The sequence below is a fragment of the Carassius carassius genome, chromosome 3, assembly GCF_963082965.1.
Source record: "Carassius carassius chromosome 3, fCarCar2.1, whole genome shotgun sequence".
Classification (NCBI taxonomy): domain Eukaryota; kingdom Metazoa; phylum Chordata; class Actinopteri; order Cypriniformes; family Cyprinidae; genus Carassius; species Carassius carassius.
This window is the reverse complement of record NC_081757.1, coordinates 26,420,279-26,432,381: the sequence shown is the minus strand read 5'-3', so window position 1 is coordinate 26,432,381 and position 12,103 is coordinate 26,420,279. Positions and strand designations below refer to the sequence as shown.

Genomic DNA, 12,103 nt, shown 5'->3' with positions numbered 1-12,103 from the left:
TGGAATCAACGGCCAGTGACTACTACTTCTCAACTGAAGTTTTTGGTTTTCCATGTCTTTGACATTGTTCCATCTTCTCTTCTGTGGTAGTGAGGCTGTTAAACTGGTAAGATGAGTGAGGTGGAGGAACATGTGCCTGAGGAACTCTTGACTCTTCGGGAAGTGCAGAGATTACGAGTGGCTAATAAACAACTTCAGAGAGGAAGAGTTGCCAGTGCAGGTACCTCTGGTAATGGCACTACTGGTGGGATAGCCCCCAGTGGCGATTTGGGCTCACCAAATTTTCCTGGTCCACAACCTAGACCAGAATGTTTTGTTTATATTCAAAGACAGAGAAAGTGCCCCCACTTCTCCGGCTCGAAATCTAAATCTGATATATTGATTTATGATTGGATAGAAAATATTGAGTCATGCATGAGGGATAGGAATATGAGCGCTAGGGAGAAGGCCCTCTTCCTTTATGATCATTTGGAAGGAGAAGCAAAAGCTGAAATCAGATTCCGCTCTTTAGCCGAGCGGGAAAAACCGGATACAATCTTAAACATTTTAAAAGCAGTTTATGGTTCCTCCTCCTCCTTTGTCAGCCTGCAAAGAAAATTATTTGACAAACCGAAAGATGGGGAGTCTTTAAAAAAAATTTCTCAATCTTTTTGGGCTCTAATTGAAGAAATCAAACGTGCTTACCCTAATAGGTTGACAGACCCAGATATGTTAGTTAGAGATCAGTTCATGGAGCATGTACGTGATGTTTCCTTAAGACGAGAGCTAAAGAGCATTGTGCCTCAAAATCCAGCTGTTGCTTTTCTAGCACTATGGCATGAAGCAATTAGATGGATGGAAGAGGGTGAGCGCCCCTCTGGACAAACTCGAGCCAAACTTCACCGTTGTGGGGTGGATCTAATTGTTGAAGGGGCTTGTCATGCAGTGGGGGTGGGAAAAGGGTTTGGAGTTTCTGTCTTGCAGGAACAGCTTAACCAACAGCAGTCACAGATTAATAAAATACTACTGAGTCTGTCTAAGATAGAATCTGTGTTAAACCAGCCTACTTCTCGTCCTCATAACCCCGATTACCAGTTTACCCCAGAAGGCCAACCCTGGCCAATCTGTCTCTGATGTCGTAAGCCTGGGCATGTCCTCCGTCAGTGTCGACAGGGACCGAGGCAGCGAACAGCCAGTTTACCCAATGTCCAGCCCGAGGAAAATCCTGCAGTTACAGGACAGTCAGGTATGCATCATATTGATCCAAACACTGTGACAAACAATCCTAGTCCCTCTAATCAGGTCTTGCTCTCTTCAAATGAGTCAATCTCACTTGTAGGTAAATGTCCTGTAGTTGAGGTAAAGATGGGGGGTGTTAAAGTAAAGGATCCCTTTTTAAGGAAGTATTTCAACATTGGGGAGCACCTAGGCTCAAGTCATGTGGGTGGTTGGCATTAAAAGCTGCAAATGGTTTAAATATCCCCCATGTTGGATATTTAGAGATGGATATCCAGGTACTGGGTAGAACCTTTCCAGGACGGGGGGTTTTGGTGGTGAAGGATGCCCCTTGCACACTACAACAACATTCCATTCCTGGGCTGTTAGGAATGAATGTCATTTCTCAGTGTTATAGGGAGTTGTTTGCACAACAGGGTGAGGAATTATTTGCTTCTCTAGGTGCTGTTAAGGCAGAGGCCTGTTGGTAGTCTGTGCTCCCCTACTGTCGCCGCCAAGATGTGTGCCATTTAACTCATTAGGGTCAGGTGTGGGTCCTAGAAAGGGGTGGGGAATTCATCCCAGCTGGGTCACTTAAGTTTATTAAGGTCACCTGCCCAAAAGTCCCACATACGCCACCTGCCACAATGCTGTTGGAACCTGGAGGCTCCGATCTTGCCCCAGGTTTGCTTTTGTCCCCGTCGTTACTCCGTGTTTCCAATGCTGTGACATTTGTTCCTGTAGTAAATTTAGGAGCCACTGGTGCTACTTTCCACTCAAAGCAGGTGCTGGGGATGTTGCACTCAGTGGTTGACGTTCAGGCAGAGGAGCTGAAGTTTGAAGGGGAGAATGGTGATGTTGCCCTAGTTAATATACATACTGCCGGGGGGCCACCTGCCTCCATCTCAGAAGTTCTTGCAGCTTTACACTGGTCAGAGCTTTCACCTGAAGAGGAGGGCCAAGCAAAACAGCTGTTAGAGAAGTATAGTGATGTCTTTGCTAGATATGATTGAGATCTGGGTTGCACTGATGAGATTGTACATGAGATACCTCTTTTAGATGATGCCCCAGTCCGACAAAGATATAGGCGAATACCCCCTACACAGTGGCAGTCTGTAAAGGACCATATAAAACAGCTTCTTGACAGCAGAGTGATCAGGGAGAGTAGCAGCCCTTACGCATCACCCATTGTCCTGGTGCAAAAGAAAACTGGAGACCTACGGATGTGTGTCGATTACCGTCAGCTTAACGCCAAGACAAGAAAGGATGCCTACCCATTACCTCATATTGAGGAGTCGTTGGATGCCTTGTCAGGGGCCCAGTGGTTCTCAACTCTGGATTTGGCTAGTGGCTATAATCAAGTTGCTGTTGCTGAGAAAGATAAGCCAAAAAATGCATTCTGTACCCCCTTTGGCCTGTTTGAATTTGAAAGGATGCCATTTGGGCTATGTAACGCTCCCGGCACGTTTCAGAGGCTCATGGAGCGAATATTTGGTGATCAGAGCTTTCACTCAGTTCTTTTATATCTGGATGATGTCATAATCTTTTCTTCTGTGGCCCAGCACTTGCAGAGACTGGAGATGGTCCTTAGCCGACTCCAACAGAAAGGGCTTAAGGCAAAGCTGAGTAAGTGCCACTTTTTCAGGAAGTAAGTGCAGTACTTGGGACATCGCGTGTCCAAAGAAGGTGTGGCCACTGATCCAGAAAAGGTGTCTGCTGTGAGTAACTGGAGGAGGCCTTGTGATGTGACCAAAGTCTGATCATTTCTTGGATTTTGCAGCTATTATTGTCACTTCATTAAGGGGTTTGCTCAGTTAGCGGCCCCACTTCACCAACTAGTGGCAGATGTAATTAAAACTGCAAAGGTGTGTAGGACCAGGCCAGCTGCCGTCCTTCCCAGTATGTGGACTGAAAAATGTGAGAAGTTTCACTGAGTTGAAGAGCATGTTTGTAAGTGCTCCCATCTTGGCATTTGCTGATTTCACAAAGCCCTTTGTCTTGGAGATAGATGCTAGTCACCAAGGGCTAAGTCTAGTCCTTTCTCAGGAGAAGGAGGGAAAATTGAGACCGGTGGCATATGCTAGTCGCTCATTGCATGGTTCGGAGCGTAACATGGAGAATTATACCTCCATGAAGCTGGAGTTCTTAGCATTAAAATGGGCAGTTTCAGAAAAATTCAGAGAGTACTTGCTTGGCAGCAAATGTAAGGTTTACACTGATAATAACCCTTTAAGTCATTTTCAGACCCTGAAGTTGGGGGCTACTGAACAAAGATGGGTTGCCCAGTTGGCAGCTTTCGACTTCACTGTACACTACCGACCAGGAAAAAATAATGCTAATGCATTATGACTCTCTCTCGCCAGTACAGCATGCAGGCAGAGACCACAGATCTGGAGACTGACCAGCTGAGAGTTTAACCTTACCAGCCCCTCATCCCTGATAGGGCTGAGGGAGCTATATCTCACCAAATCGGTGTCCTTCCAAGTCGATCCAATGCTGAACTGGCAATGTTGCAGGGGGTGGATCCTGTTTTGAAAGACTTTCTGTCTCTTTGGAGACTAGGAAGGCCTCCCAGTAAGGAACACTGGACCAAACTCACCAAGGATGTACAACATCTCCTCCGGCAGTGGGATCATATCTTGGAGAAGGACGGCCTGCTGTACAGGAAGACAACTGCCCCTCATGGAGAGCCATACACCCAACTACTCCTGCCGCAGTGTCTTCACCAGGAACTTCTCCGGGGTCTCCATGACCAACATGGACATCAAGGAGTACGGCGAATTACTGACCTGGAGAGGCAACGGTGTTACTGGCCAGGGATGGGAGTAGAAATTGAGAAGTACTGTCAGAATTGCCAACGCTGTGTGCTGTCTAAAGCTGTCCAGCCCAAAGTCAAGACTTACAGGGGGTTCTGCTGGCAGGTCAGCCACTAGAAGTACTTGCCATAGACTTTAACCTGCTTGAGTCTGCAACAGATGGCAGGGAAAATGTCTTGGTCATGACCGATGTTTTCTCAAAATACACCCAGGCAATCCCAACCAAAGACCAAAGTGCCAGAACAGTGGCGAAGATCCTAGTTGACTGCTGGTTCAACCGCTTCGGAGTGCCTAAACGAATACATTCCAACCAAGGGAGAAACTTTGAGAGTGTACTCATCGCACAGTTGTGTCAGCTATATGGGATTGAAAAGTCTAGAACAACAGCATACCATCCCCAAGGGAATGGCCAATGTGAGCGATTTAACAGGACCCTCCATGACCTCCTCCGATCGCTCACTGTGGAAAAGAAACGGGCGTGGCCAAAGTACATCTCTCAGTTGGTGTGGGCATACAACACTTCTACCCACCGCTCCACTGGTCATTCCCCTTACTCGTTGATGTTTGGCGTGCTACCTCGACTCCCTATAGATTTCCTCTTTGGGGCTAACCACACCGAAGAAACAAGCTCTTTGGATGAATGGGTCATACGGCATCAGGAACGGCTTCAGGTAACTCGTGAACTAGCCCGCAAGAACATGGAGGAGGCAGCAGATTGTCGGCAGCGAAACCACAATCAACAGGTGTGTGATAAGGGTTTTACAGATGGCCAATTGGTCTACTTAAAAGATCACCGCTGCCAAGGTCGTCGCAAGATCCAGGATGTCTGGTCACCAGCACTGTACAAAGTCGTCAGGACACCAACTGGCCCTGGTGGGCCCTACACTGTCACATTGGCTGATGGAACTGGTAATGTCCGGCAAGTCCACAGAACAGAGATTAGAGCATCACAGTTGGATATTATACCATCAGTACCAAAGGTCCCTCAGCCATCCACAAAAACTACTTACCCAGAAGGTTATTCAACTTGCAGTGACGAAGATGTCCTTACCTGGATAGAAGCAGCAACACCTACTCCAGTAGCTGCTGTCACTCCAGATCCGCCACCAATGGCCCCCAGTGAAGTTGCAGAAGTACCTGTGGAGGAGGATGAGGGTTGGGACGAGGATGATGATGATGACAGCGATGAAGGGCACCCCCAACTTCAAAACAGGTCACCAGGTCTTCGACTCACCAGGCGGGTAACAGCTGGAAAACAAGAATCCTCACAATCTGCCAAGGTCCACAGTATCCAGTGCCAATGTGGGGGTGGTAAGGGCTGCTGCATTCCTTGGGGCTGAGGTTTGATCGTCGGGGGCGACGAAACCTTTTTGGGAGGAGTGAGTGTGGGGGATCTACACAGGCAGGCACACAACATAGCTGCATCACGTTCACACAACACCCAGGATCACATGATGTTTTGAAAAGTCACATGACCAATTAGGAAGTGATAAGTGTCTGCTGGTTGCAAGGCAGATTCTCTTTGTGTTGGTGCTGGACACTGTTGTGCGCGTTGGGCTTCCTTTTCATGTAGGTACTGTTGGTCATGGTAGAGCATGATTAATCACTGCCATTTTGAATTTTTATATTTATTTTGTTTTATCAGGGTAATTTCTAGAAGTGCGTGTCTACTCTTCATGGAGGACACAGGCTTCTGCATGGAGTTTTAAAATATGTTGTGATCCATCTCATTGTGACCTGAGCTGCTGGGCTGCATCGGTAAATGCCTTAATATGTACATTGAGTGTTTTATATCTGCATTGGAACATGTTTTAAAATAATTTTTCTGTCTGTAGCAACGGAATGTTCACCTTTGTCTTCATATGTCAATGAGCTGTGGGACAGTTGAGCATACTGAAAAGTAGGCCTATATTTTCTAGCCATGTTTGAGTTGACTATGCTGTTTAATGAGGCTGGCAACTAACATGATTGTTTATTTCCAAAAAGGGACCAGGCCAGCCACTGTTTTCTTGTGATTAATATGCATTTTTTTTATTGTTTTCTTGGTTTGTTTGTGTGATTGTGTGATGTGATTTTGCTTCTGGGCCTACCACCCATGTGCCCTACTTGTAGTAGCATTGTTCCTTAACTTCTGGTGCCATCAATGCTAGTGGTTCTCCTCCCTAACTATGTCTTCTGTTTAGGCTATTCCTGTACAAGGCCGGATCCACACTGATGCTTTGCCCCTTCTTGCCAAGGGACCACATTGTTAGAGACATTGGTTTGGGGTCTATTTATAACCATAACACGGTGTGAGATTTTTGTCATGGTATCTGAAGATCTTGAATGTCTGGTGCTTGCTGTGTTGCATGCTTCTTCTGGTGCTGGGTTGCTGTCTCCTGTTTCTTTTTGTCTCACCAGGGTCCTCCTGAGCAGGGGTTTTGCGTTGGCTGATCCGATCTTCCTAGACTGAGGAGAATCCACCAATTGTATAGCAGTATTTAAGATCCATTTTGATAACTTTTCCACACTTTTTGTACTAAATTGTAATAAATTTGAAATACATCTATATATCTGCCTCTTGTCAACTGTCCCTTTGCGGGGAAAATATAGAGTTAGCTACACTACATTAAGGGAAGACTTGTGGGTCCTCCTGCCCATCATCAGGGGGTGGCGTAGTCAGACCGTAAAGATTTACTGCTTGACTGGTACCACAAGTGGATGGACTATGGAATGGACAAGTGACATCAAGCTCAGTCACCTGTTTTCTCTTTCTCAGTGCACTACCCTCCTGACCTGCGGTGAGGTTCCTCTTGGTCACTCTTCAGCTAACAGCAGTTTGCTTATTGAACTCAATGAATAATGCATTGTGAAAATATGACATCAAGGAAAAGTTCACCTAAAAATTTAAATTGTCAGAAAATATATAGTACAGGATATAGATGTTTCTCTCTACCCTGGGCTTTAAATAACGTATCCTAGAATGCAATAAGACAAACGGATCCAATAAAGGATGAGTAGCATCTTTCAGAATAAAATGTCCCAAGACATCTTGATGGCCCTAGTTAATGTATTTTTTTTCTGTTTATAGTTCAAGCACCAATACCAGGATGGTATATTATAGGTCAGCATACACCGAGGACATGTAAAGGATCTCCAGAATAGGCTCACACCAAAACTTCTAAGCTTCTGTATTTAAAAACAGAACGTTGCATACATTTTTTTTAAAAATTATAATTAGTACGTATTATCCTGGAAACTCAGCTCACTATCTATTAGTGTACCAAGGTACTTAAAGTGATCAACATTCTCATCAGGACTATCTATCGTTTCATTCTTTACAGAAAGCCTGGCATGCTTAACTACAAATTTCTTGGTTTTTCTTACATTTAAAATCTGTGCACTATTGCTGCACCAGCTCAGCAATTCAACCTATTTCATATATTCAGTCCTTTCCACTGTCTTTATTTAACCACATCAACTCTGGGGACCCACCGGTGGGTCCAATATTGCATATGCCTAATTCTCAAAAAATCAAAATAACAGCTGAAGTGGTTAAAAGACCCGCTAATGCCATGTCATCCGCATATTTAAAATGTTTCAAATTGGTATTCTGAATCATAAAGTCATTGATGTGCAAAGAAAATAATATAGGTGACAAAACAGTTCCCTGAGGGGCCCCAGTACTAACAACACACTTGCAGCTCAACATTGTACCATTAACTCTATGTGTGAAACAATACAGTAAAAAGTCCTTAATCCAAATAACAAGGTGCCCATTTACATTCATAGATATCAATCGTTCTAACAGAATATTGACCCTCATTGTATTAAATGCTGATGTAAAATCCAAAAATAAGATTCTGGCATATGGATTTTGCACATAATGAGGTAACATAATTCAAACTCCGTGTCATCAGTACCTCTATTTAATTTATATATGCGAATTGCAGTGGGTCGAGATTTAATCTGGCTAAAGACTTTATATGTTTATCAAGTACCCTTTCCATCATTTTACACAACACGGAGGTCAAAGCAATAGGACAAAATAATTTAACGTATACACTGAAGGTCTTTGGCACAGGAATTATCACACTCTCTTTCCAAGAGGATGGTACAGAGCCAGCTTGCAGCAAAATCTAAAATAACTTAATACCCCTTTCAACTGATGGCAACGGCTTTTTAGCACTTTGCCACTAATTCCATCAGGTCCACCACCTTTGCCTGGTTTTATCTTATAAATGTCATCTACCACCTCTACCTTTCAGTTAGGTAGGGCTAGAATGTGGAAATAACTCATTGTAAAGTGAAAAGCTGTGCGTTTGTAGAAAAACTAAAACAAAACAAACAAACAAAAAAATCCCATCATTAAAGTATTTTAACTTTAAGCACTTCTGAATTATGGACCAGCGCAATTCAATAATTCATAACAATAGCTACTCTACATCCTCCAGTGAGAAAGTCCACCCCCTGTTGTCCTTTCACACTAAAATCCACCAACATATTTGTTTAGAACTGTTTTCACTTTGCTTGACCTGTGAATATTTCTCTCCTGATTTAGACAAGATGACGTTTCTACTAGAAAGCAATATTACTTGTATTTAGCGAGAAGCAATGGTTAAGTTAAACATCTCAATGGTGATTTTGTTCATTACAAACATAACAAATTCACTCAAAAAGGCATTAATAGATGGACTGGAGATGTGTGGATTACTTGTGAATAATTGTGATATTTTTATCAGCTGTTTGGACTCTGCAAAGGATCCATTGGTGAGCAATTGATGTGAAGCTAAATTTCTCCAAATCTGTTTTGATGAAAAAGCAAACTCATCTAGATGTTAGATGGCCTGAGGGTGAGAACTATTCCTTCAAAACAACCTCAACCAAAAACACATTCAGCGCTTGTAAAATGGTATTTGATGTTGGCAACAAACACGCTAATCATTTTAAATACAACTATTTGCATAACAGTAGACTTATTTCTCGGATTCAAGACGGGTGGGGCCTTAAGTTCCCAAAATTTCACTCCAGATCGAAGAAATCTAATTGAACAAAGAGGAATATGCATCAAAACAGAAAGAGAGAGAGAGAGAGAGAGAGAGAGAGAGAGAGAAAGAAAGAAAGAAAGAGAATGGGGCAGTAAAAGAAGAACTAACCTAGAAACAGTGCTCTATAGAGGAGATGACCTTGAAAACAGGATGGAGACAAATATATGGATGTCACCACTGATGCATTTAAGCATCCCATCAAACAGCTTAGCTGATGAATAGTTGCCAAGAATAACTCCTTAATGATACAAAGTTGAGAAATAACATATTTGTGTAACCACAAAACACAGGCACTGGTGAGTTGAGAGAACATCCAAAACCTTTAGTCTTATTTAATGTCTAGGGGAGAAAAGAGCTGTGAATGGAATTAGGGAAAATCTGCATAGTACAAGAGCTCTCCGACAAAGACTTAATGGTACGTTTGGCTCTTTTGAAGGGGCAGCAACAACCCAAAACCTTTAGTCCTTAGACCCCTTCAAAAAAGCCCAACCCCCCTCATAAACCCATTCAGACTCCTCTCCACCCCACCCGCATCCTCCGGTCCTGTCCTCCGCTCACAGAGGGTGACTCGGGAAGGCTAGAAGATGAGTATTGATATAATGAGCGGGAGAGAAAGCGTACAAAAACACTAAGAAAAGCGTAGATGTGATTAGAGTCTGGATCCCATTATGTCTTTCGGCAATGATGGACAAATACGCCCAATGAGAAAAGCATGGGGTGAGGCACTGGCAAAACAAAAGCCCCTCGCAGAGATGAAGTTGAATGCTCACAAGAGAATAGGTCTGGACGGTTAAATATTTAAAAATACACTAAACTGTCTACACAGACATTGCAATACAAATACACATCTATGGCAAAACGTAAATTTTGCTCTTGGTGTACATGTAGCTCTTTTTGTCTTCAGTGAATGAAATTAAATGCAAGACAACAGGGAAAGGCACTTGCATGTTTATTGGAAGGGCAGATTTATATGTGGTGTGCCATTCACAAGTGCACAATACATACTCAATGCAATTGCATTAGCAGATTTGATGATGAGTTTGTGTGTGTGTTTAGGGGGCCGTCATCAAATCCATCCCATCGTATTCTCATGGAGATTGTGTAAATTATTTTCTTTGGAATTTACACTAGCTAGTGTGATGCAGTGCTGCTTTCTAAATAACTGGACCGGTGTAAACAGTCTTTGTATTGGTATGGAGTAGCTATAGTGGACTGATGAGTGAACCTGAATGACTGAATGATAATTAGCTAAGCAAATGTTTGATCAAGCATGAACACTTTCTTGAGAAAGGCATCTTGGAGTTATCATGATTTGAGTTGCTTTAATGCATATGTGTGAATTTGCTCAAAGAAAGAGAGAAAAACTGCACATCTTATTCATTTTATGCATGCAGAATCAAATTTATATTGATCTTTACTTAAGTGTAGCATGATGAAGTCTCTTATACTCACCAAGGCTGCATCTTATCTGATCAAAAATACATTAAAAACAGTAAAACACATTTACAACTTAAAATAACGGTGTCCAATTTGAATACATTATAAAATGTAATTTATTCCTGTAATGGCAAAATGGCATTTTCAGCAGTCATAACTTCAGTCTTCGTAGTCGCATGATCTTTCGGAAATCATTGTAATATAATGATATGGTGCTCAAGAAAAAATAAAAAATAAACGTACTGAGCCCAGTAAAATCATAGCAGTGTATGATATGGCTGCTTTATTATTGCAGTCTTGTATTTTCTGCAACACAAATATGTTTATCCTTTTTTTTAGATACTCTTTTAATGACTCAAAACAAGAAATATATTCATTGTAACTCATATTATAAATAAATTTACAATGCTCATATTCCGTGGGTGAAACCCAGAGTCAGTAAGTAGCTTTTTCAAAACTGAAGCTTTTTTAGTTTAATACTGGTTTGATTGACTGAGAGATTTGTTGGGACAACAACAGTAGGAATGCATATGTTCTGCTAGTGCCATAAACATAAATTGACAGTAGTTTGTACATTGTGTTATCCAAAGTATAAATAAAATATAGTAATTCTAGTTTTATAAAAACAAAGCAAATTGAATCTTGTGTAGCACCCTGTAGCCCTGGTTGGGAGTCACTAGCCTTTCACTGGCTTTTAGCACCTGCTTAGTTATAGACATAAATACTGTTGGAGCATGTACCTTATCATCAGGCCTTTGATAAATGAGCTTAGGTCTCCCATCTATGCCTTTTTTTACACTATACAGTAGTGTGACACTAAGCATACAGATTGTTAATCACATGGTGATAAGGAGAGGCGAGAGCACCAGGCAAATTATTAAACTTGGAAATTAAAGGCATTGAACGCTGGAGACCCAACTGAAGCCACAGGATTTTAATCTTGCAAGATGTGTATGCAGATGTGGGCTAAAGATGCTTTAACCTTATTTAGGGTATCCAGGGTAGCCATCGTTCTCTGAAGCATGTGAAGCTTATCAGGAGGAGAGTCTTATCATTATTTGTCTGGTGAAGCATGGTGGCCCAGAGGGACAGCTGAAGAATGGCATACAGCAGACAGGCCTAAAATGGGAAGGGATGGAATCCGGAGTGACACCCTAGCTTTTGTGTGACCTCTTTCAGAGGGTCATCACTGTGTGCTGTCACTCTGTGTTGCTCTCAAACTAACTGTACCTGTGGTTTTGAGCATTGGGGAAAACTGGAGTAGATTTAAGGTGCATTTACAAAATCGCAGAATGACTCCAGCAATAATTTTTGGAAGATCACAAAATAAAAATAGTATGTACACTTATGTACTGTACACTACCAGAATTTGATTATTCAGGAGGGATACGTTAAATTGAACAAAGCTGACATTAAAGACACATTTACATTATTACAAGAGATTTTTCATTTTAGATAAATGCAACCCAGAGTAAAAAAAATAAAATAATAATATATTTCTGAAAGCATCTTAAAAGCTCTTAAAGCCACAGTTCTTCTGGATTTCTTTAATACTAAGTATAGTCCAAATCTATTAACATTATTTACAGACATATCGCTCAAGGCTTACTGATATAAAAATTTGAATTA

At 42.1% G+C, this 12,103-nt stretch overlaps 1 protein-coding gene and 1 long non-coding RNA gene across 2 annotated transcripts in view; one reads left to right on the top strand and one right to left on the bottom strand.

Annotated features, from left to right (window-relative positions):
• The window catches only part of LOC132124032 (methylthioribulose-1-phosphate dehydratase-like), a 310,976-nt gene that overhangs the window by 103,576 nt on the left and 195,297 nt on the right, over positions 1-12,103 (bottom strand). The gene's annotated exons all lie outside the window — the stretch shown is intronic.
• Positions 5,405-6,686, top strand: LOC132114715 (uncharacterized). The gene is made up of 3 exons (XR_009425350.1): positions 5,405-5,768; positions 5,846-5,910; positions 6,194-6,686. It is a non-coding gene; the product is annotated as an uncharacterized LOC132114715 (long non-coding RNA).